We start from the raw sequence: 6,645 nt of genomic DNA, 5'->3' as shown, positions 1-6,645 counted from the left end.
AAAATAGTCTCCTGCTAAAATGTGAAAATTCCACGACCAGCAAGAAATAGTAAAAAGACTTTTCTGCACAGACACAATAAAAATTGTGGTAAGAAGTATACCTTGGAATTAAATAATTAGAAGCCGAATGTCAAAGGGCCAAGATAAAAATAGTTGTATCCACCAGGCTTCCTAAATTCTTTCGGATAGACCAAGTCGTACAGTGGGACTATGGCTAAATGAAAAATTTGTTTTCACTAATCCTGTTCTTTTACCCGATAATTCTCTTTGTTTTCGCTTTAGAGCAAGAAAACTGCACCGCTACCTAAAATCCATTTTGTACATTTAAAATAAAACGTGTCAGATAAGTGTTTGCTGCCTGTCACTGGCTTTCAGCTACAGCGCATGGCTGTGGGCTTCCCCAGGCAGGAGGACAAAAGTCTGTGTGGGAGAGAACACATACAGCTGACTGTTATCAGGGGGAGAGGCCATAAAAGAAGAGACACTCTTGTGGGAAAGTTCAGACAGCATTATCAGAAGGTTGGAGAGAATTCCATTAAGTAAGGCAGAATCTATGTCTCTATGGGCAACACAATGCACACTCGGCTGAACAGGAAAAAACATGTGACTCTTCTGTAGATGCACAAGTGGGAGAATATGAGCTGAGTGTTTGCGCTGTTTTTCTTCCTGGAGTCCTCTCTGCTCAATCCTTTCCATCAAGTCGCTCCCAATTCTTTCATGAAGACCTGGGTCAAGCTAGACATCCTCAGAAAAACTTTTTCTAACATCTTGTGGAGGGTTGACTTTGATGTATTTTGTGAGTCCCACTTGTGTTTATTAACATGTAACGGGTGCTATTACAATCCCTTTAACTTGCTTCTGTTCTCGTTCTAGCCCCTGCATGTCCTATCTCGAGGTAGATTATAATCTCCCCACCAGCAGATATGTATGTCCCCTACTAATTTCCCCACAGAGTTTAGTACAGTACTTTCACAAAATGCTCATTTAATAAAAGCCGAAAGAATGACTTAGCAAATTATATTCTCATAGGATTCATTCCTGAAAACCAGTGGGTCCTTGCATAAGAATTGGGAGTTTGGGGGAGACTGAAATGTGATGGGAGGAACAAAAGGGATTAAGCACAGTAGGCTAAGGAGGAAAAGGTAAAGAACAATTGACATTCCCCCAGGAGAGGGTAAAGAAGGCTCTCTGGACCAAACAGCACCATTTAAGGGCTGAGTACAGGAGAGGAAGCACCGAGGGGACCCAGCAGGAGCAAAGACTCAAGGTCAGGAGAGAATGGCAGCACCAAAAGCGGGAGAGGGTTTCTAAAAGAAATGTGCCAGATGTTGAACCAAGAGGGAGGTAAAGTGAACATTTCTCTTTCTCTCACTCTCTCCTCCCTCTCTCCCTCTGTGTGCGTGTGCGTGCGTGCGTGCGTGTGTGTGTGTGTGTGTGTGTGTGTGTGTGTGTGAAGGGAGCACCAAGGTAGAGTTAAGGTGGAATAGGGGGAATAGACCGTAGTTACAGCACAACTAAGTTCATTTGCTAGACATTGAAGGACTGAAGTGCTAGGCAAAGGTTCCCCCAAACTGCTTCCTTATCCCAAATTCAGTCCCAGGGTGGTATCTTCCCAACCACACCCAGCTCTAATGATGTGTGATAACTTAAAATCGTGTGATTAATGTAGTGTTGCCATGGTGATACATTTTGGCAGTTCACCTAACTCTCTTTTAAAGGTAGAATATGGACTAATTAGATAATTTCCTCCAATTCCAAAATCTCTCAGAAAATCAAAGGTGTCGTGGCTGGGCTCAATACTCCTAGAGTCCACTGCTGGCCATTCCAGAGCAGCCATTTCAGACCAACTGCTCTGATCAGTAGAAAAGCCCAGGAGAGCACCCAGCTGTCCTGTGGGAACCAAAGGACCAGTAGAAGACATGAGACAGAGGGAGCCTCCTCCTAAGACCCTTTCCAGGCTTCAGGTAAAACTCGTCCCCTAGGCCGGGGTCTCCAACTCCCCGGACAGGTACCAGTCTGTGGCCTGTTAGGAACCGAACAGCACAGCAGGGGGCGAGCAGGGAGCAAGTGAGCGAAGCTTCATCTATCTATATTTGCCGCCGCTCCCCAGCCCTAGAATCACCACCTCAGCTCCACCTCAGATCATGGGGCATCAGATTTTCATAGGAGCACCAGTCTCTGGTGCCAAAAAGGTTGGGGACCGCTGCCCTAGGCAGTAATACATGGAGCAAGAGTACTCTCTTTTTAGTCAATGTGTGTGTACAGCCAGGGTCAGCTGTGCTTTCCATAGTACACCCCTTATCCGAGAAGGAAGAGGAGGAGAAGTAACAGTGCCATCACTAATCAATCACGAATTCTCAGATGGGCTGATTTCTTTTACAGTTCATTTTAACACTTCATACCTGATGCTCAGAAATCTAAAATAAGACTGTTTATTTCCACCCTGCTCTCTTTTTTTTAATAGAAACGAAAAAGAGGAAAGCAATTCAGAATCCATTCTTCCATCAATTGGGCAAATTACACATTATAGCAGCATCTCTGCGCCAGATTTTTTTTTCCTCCTCTGCAGTGCTGTCCTCACTTCCCCAGAACATTCCCTAATTACCATTTCTTCTAAGAGAGTATTTCGGAATGTGCCCTGCTTGGAAGAGTGCAAAAGGAATAAGCCCCACAGTCACACATGTTAAGATATTCATGGTATCATTCTTGGTTTTGCTAAAAATACATTAGACATAGAGTTTGTCATCAAGGAACACATAACCCAATACATGAATTTCCCCTGCCATCCCTGCCCCCAGTGATGAGGAAACAGACCAGGTGACAGTGTCTTGGATTCCCACACTCTGCCTAAACTTCAGGGCTTCTGCCACTTTACCTCTTATAGGTTTAGTAACCATATTCATCAACCCCAGTAAGACATGTTGCCTGGAGCAAGATTTTTTTTCAAGGTACTAAAGTGTGCAAGTTCATTTTTTGCAAGATTTTTGCTAGTGTTGTCTTATAAAATGTTCATAGCAAGTTTCTTTGGTTAACAATTAAGTACTTTATCAGTAATACAATGTAGGGAATTCCTGCAAAATCTATGGAGTTTTAAGATAGACCACTTCTTCCAGTCTATGGTATTTCATAATTATTCTATTGACCATACCAGATAATTTCTGTAATATATACTATGTATGTTTAGAGAAGTATAATCTAAGGAGAACTGTATATGACATGATTCTGACTGTCCTGAACATGGTCAAGATGGCTTTACTTAGTTTAGGTCAGCCGTTTTCATATTCAGTCCTTGGATTTCTATTCATCTTTTTGTTGGTGGTAGTTTAAAATGTCTGTCTGAATAAATAGGGACCAGGGTAGCTAACAATGACGAATAAAAAATATTTTAAGATGACATGAATTCAGAATAGGTAAGGATTTTTCCTAGTTACTATTCCTTTGGAACAATTTAAACTTCTGTGCAGTGTTTTATTTTGGAATTACCACTCTGACATGCATAAAAATTAGTATTGGCGAAGCCATAGTATATGTCTGGTGCTTAAGGAGAACAAGGAAAGCAGGACTGGGATCATTTTCATAGATCCCTATATTTTAAGGAGGAAAAAGCGCTAAAGAAAATTATTAAAAGGTAAACACTCATATGGCAATCAGTATTAGCATACTATTATTACTATTAATAATAAAACACTATTATTTATCAATAATAAAAGCTTTATGTGAATGCTTGTGGATAAATCTGAGTTGAGAGAAGAAAGGTTAAAACACAATGCTAGATTGGAAACACTTGGCAAAGAGACATGTGAAATCTGTTACTTGGGTATAATATTAAGATAACTGCTTATATAATATGTGTAAGTCAAAACTAAAAAATTTAGTCCAGTTTGAGGGAAGGAACCTAAAAAATAAAGTGTGGTCAATGCAGAATGTTAAACTATATAGCCTGAAAGTAAGGACTGGTGAAACAAAGAAAGAATATTTTACTTTGTTATTGCACTTTTGAAAACAGGTTGGTTTAACCACTAGAAGGTATAGGATCAGTAACTAGTCAAGGAGTCCATGACTTTACATAGTGAGTGGTGAAATGTTTATATAAATAAGTCAGGCTCTGTGTAGGTCTCTACAAAGGAGATGCCTGTTGTCTAAATCCAGCTGTGATCTGTAATGTATTTTGGCTCCCTCACTTTAGGAAGAAATCAGGAAATGAAGAGGCAAGTGACAATGGATGGGAAAAAGAAAAATAAACAGAACCTGTACTTAGAGTTCTGGTCACAGTACAAGTGCTGTGATACAGTAATTCCATTTAAAAAAAAAAAAAGCCAACCAGACAAAAACCCATCATGACTAACTGAAATCATATAGCTATGTGGAAGCTCAGTGTGGGGATGTATTTATGAAAATATCCTAGAACCAGCTTTATCCATCAAATCTTCATGTCTCTCCTATATTTCAGGAGTTCCTTTTAATGGAGCATTATTTTAGTCTTCAGAAAGTTTTTTCTTAACTGAATATCAGCCTCAACATCTACTTGAGACCCTGTGAATTTTATAAGCAAAGCCATCCCTCATGGTACCCACGGAGTGGTGCTAGAAGATCCAGGTAGCTAGCTATCTTACAGGCCTGAAACTGACATGTTAGACAACAATGGAGGAAAAGCAGGCCCTACACCACTCAGAGGTATCAGCATGGATGACAGGTGTAGATGTCAGGTAACCTCATCAATACTTCTCTGGACTTTTAGGTTTTATTTACCTATAACTTTTTAAAATTAACCTAGGACACCCAACACAGAGTGGCAAAGTAAGTACATCAAAAAAATAACTACTATATAATCTACTAGAGTCTCTGCTGCTTTTTTAAGAAAAAAAAAATTAAAGATACAGGGAGTAGTAGGAAAAAAAAAAAACACTGAAACATGGCAAGAATTCAGACTGACCAATTAAAAATCTGGTCTAAAGCAGCAGTCCCCAACCTTTTTGTCACCAAGGACCAGTGCTCCTATGAGAATATAATGCCTGATGATCTGAGGTGGAGCTGAGGCAGTGATCCTAGTTCTGGGGAGTCGCTGCAAATATAGATGAAGCTTCCCTTGCTCACCTGCCACTCACTTCCTGCTGTGCAGCCTGGTTCCTAACAGGCCACTGATCAGTATCAGTCCATGGCTCAGGAGTTAGGGACCCCTAGTCTAAAGAATCTTTTTAGTGCTTTCCATCTCCCTTCCATCATTCCTTTTTCCACACATGGTGCCAACCCATCTACCCACCAGCTCTCAGTTCCCAAGGTAATTTTCTTCTGGGTCTTCTTCCCTTAGGACTTTGTCATAAGCAAAAAGATAGGTAGGTATATGTTAATAACATGCTAGTTTGGGGCTGAAAACTAAAGTTCCTGTTTTAGTGTAAAGGAATACTTCTCTCAGGAATATTTGCATTTTAACAGAAGGCAAAAATTTCTAAGAGTGCAAACTTCCAACTCTAGCAAGCTACTTGGGAAAGTCAAGTGGAATTTGAGAGCAATGTTGTTCTTCCAGTGCCCCCCAAAACCACTCCAAACTGGAGGTCAGCAAGGCTCTCATTCATTTATTTCTATTAAGATTTCACTTACTAAAGATTACGTAAACATCCAAATTCAGCACGCTTCATTTTCTTTACCAAGGTCTTATTCCATATTATTACCAACAGGGGATGATTTTGCCTCCCAGCCTGGGGACTTTCATCAACATCTGGAGATATTTATGGTTGTCACAATAGGTGTGGGGTGGGGTAGCTGTTGGTGTTACTGTCATCTAGCTGATAGAGGCTGGGAATGCTGTTAAGCATCCTACAATGCACAGGCCAGCCCCCACAACAAAGAATTAGCCGATACAAAACGTCAGTAGTACCAAAGCTGAGAAGCCCTGCTTTGTATGAACTAACCGCTATAAAGTCAATATTTAGATGATATAAACATTAATGCCAATAAAATCGCTGCCCCTGGTAAGAATAAAAATGACCATAATTTGGAAGGATCTACACTATTTTCTTAATATTTCTGGAACACCTTAATTCTGGCTCTGAGTTATTTAAATTACTTTTTCAAAACAGTCGAATAAAACAAAGAGGCTTTCTATAGTTCATATGTTATGTTGGAAATAAGAGTTTTGATTAAATTTGACATTTCTAAAACTCTAATTGCTAGCTATTGCTGGAGGAAACAAAAAAGAAAAAAAATATTTCCAAGACTAGCCAGATGGGAAGTCTTAAGATAAGAAATTATAAGCCAGTGTTCATATTCCAATCAGAAAAAAAATCTGTTTATACATTTTTAATTCTGCTTAAATAGTAAGCAATACATTTCTTAAATTAATTCCTAAACTGCTATTAACTGGCTAACTAATTTTCTAACAAATCTTATTAGATTATTAATAAGTAGAGCATTTTTATAAGAACACTCTATATATTAAGGACTCTGTAAATTTTATTGGAATCAGACTGGTTTCTGATATGGCAAATGATATTACATTCAGTTTCAAAACCCATTTCTGATTGAAATATAATGAAGTGCTTCAGTTTATATGCCCACATATAAAGCTACACAAACGTCTTCTCAACATTAACACTTAGTAACATTAAGTCTTAGGAACGTGACCTCCACATCTTTGGTAACCTCCGC

The sequence above is a fragment of the Pteropus alecto genome, unplaced genomic scaffold, assembly GCF_000325575.1.
Source record: "Pteropus alecto unplaced genomic scaffold, ASM32557v1 scaffold155, whole genome shotgun sequence".
NCBI lineage: Eukaryota > Metazoa > Chordata > Mammalia > Chiroptera > Pteropodidae > Pteropus > Pteropus alecto.
The sequence above is the reverse complement of the archived record's forward strand: the minus strand, read 5'-3'. Positions refer to the sequence as shown.